This window comes from Gymnodraco acuticeps, unplaced genomic scaffold (assembly GCF_902827175.1).
Source record: "Gymnodraco acuticeps unplaced genomic scaffold, fGymAcu1.1, whole genome shotgun sequence".
Lineage (NCBI taxonomy): Eukaryota > Metazoa > Chordata > Actinopteri > Perciformes > Bathydraconidae > Gymnodraco > Gymnodraco acuticeps.
Window position 1 is genome coordinate 1,742,639 of NW_022990646.1, and position 1,967 is coordinate 1,744,605.

Here is a 1,967-nt window from a genome sequence, read left to right on the forward strand (position 1 = left end):
GGATTAGTCAGCCATAACCTCACCTTCACCTAACTGCAATTCTCCATGTGAAGAGAAGCAGACGCTTTATAAATGGTGGAACATGTCTACAGCAGTGGCGAGCCGTCAGGGCCCTCTAGGCCCTCTGTGAGGGCCTAAGATATTCAAAAAAATAATATTTGAAAACATTAAATATTATTTTTTGTATTTTTTTATTGTTACATTTTTCATTAGTTTTACAAAAATAACTTGATTTAATTGTATTTAAAATAATATTTTCAAATAAATAAATCCTTCGAATCTGCCTGTTCAGTTTCTGTTGGAATGTGAAGGGTTAAATGCCGTCTCTGCGAGTTATGTGAAGACGGGAGAGCTCGTTGGTCCCTCTGTACATTCACAGAGGGCCCTGCTATAGTAACTCAATGAGAGAGTAATGTCAAATGACAGTACAATTGACCAATCATATCTTCCCTCTAAATGGGCGGGCTTTATTTTCGCGGACTTTATGACAAGTTCCGCCCGCTGTGAGGTCTATGCAAGTGGTGCAGTCATAGATATATATAAACACTAGATGGCTCATGGGAGATTTTCCAGCGTAGCTGACCGGCCGCCATCTTGCTACAGTTAACAGTTACTCTGATTCGCGTTATGGTAGCTGTTGTAAGGTGAGTGATCTGCACAAAAATACTCTTAACTCGCTGAAATCTTGACTGATTTACAAACGGTTTGGTTTATTATAAACATTATTAGCATGGCTATGATACAGGATGCTTGGACATGTTGAAATTGCAGCTTTTCTTTGTGTATGTGGTTGTATTTATTAGCTGGCTAATAACAAGAGGCTGTGAGTGAGACCTAGTATTACAAAGTTGACCCAGCAACTTTACACCAGTGGGAGAGGCAGAACTGCTCTTTCTTTTCAACATAACTTAAGTTACACATGATTTCTTCCAAGTGGTTTGGCTTGTTAAAAACATCTTGCATTATGATACAGGAATTTGCTGGCTTTGTGTTTACAGAAGTACCTGACTATGCCGGACTTTTGTGCAGCCTACGGATGCTCTAATCACCGCAGTCTGCAAACAAGAACCCGTGGGATCACCTTTCACGTGTAAGATATGACAATATTATGACTAAAATTAGGATAATCGTTAATTACTTAGTGGATGTATGTACATTACAAGTCCTGCTACACAGGATCAGTGGGGCTATGTGAGATAATAGTATTGCAAGATTGTTGTTGACCCAGCCTCTTTAGAATGTGTTGTTACCATTTCTTTACACAATTATTTAATGTTTCTTTTGGACATCTTTTTTATTACTCTTAGTGTGGTTGTCTTATTCTTAAAGTAGGCTATACATACATGCATACATACCAAAAATATGATAATTTCGGTGTGTATTTTTGTCCTTACCCTTAATGTTAAAGGAAAGAAGGGAGGAAAATGTTGACAATAATTTATATATCTGGCTACCTTTCTCATGTTTTTAAGGTTTCCCAAAACCGAAGAGAGGAGGAGGCAGTGGGAACTCGCCCTAAGAAGGGACGGTTTTGTTTCCTGTGACAGGACAGTAACAGTTTGACCCGTTGTTGGGCCAAGCTGTTTTGTGCATATCATTTTACTTACTTGCAGTTACAAATAAACCGCTGGTAACACATACCAATTCTACTCTGGTCGTGTCGTTTCCCTTTGTACCCCTCGCCAAGAGGGAACGTAACAACATGTGTTACGTGCCGTAGTGGGTGCTTGTGTGTCTCCCTCTCTTTCCCCCTGATGTTTCTTCTTCTTCTTTGTTTAATGGCGAATCGCTACCACTAGGAGCATATATCGCCACCTACTATGTATTTATTAAATCTTCATGTTCCATGAGACGCAGCGCTATGTTCCCCACATATGTTTATTAGGGATGCTCCGATCGATCGGTCACCGATCGATATCGGCCGATACTCACTCTCTACCGATCGATCGGTGCTCTCTAAACATGCC

At 40.1% G+C, this 1,967-nt stretch overlaps 1 long non-coding RNA gene across 1 annotated transcript; it reads left to right on the top strand.

Annotated features, from left to right (window-relative positions):
• Positions 1 to 1,030: 1,030 nt before the first annotated feature.
• On the top strand, positions 1,031 to 1,649 carry LOC117554799. Its single transcript, XR_004570319.1, has 2 exons — positions 1,031 to 1,090; positions 1,473 to 1,649. It is a non-coding gene; the product is annotated as an uncharacterized LOC117554799 (long non-coding RNA).
• The last annotated feature ends 318 nt before the right edge of the window (positions 1,650 to 1,967 follow it).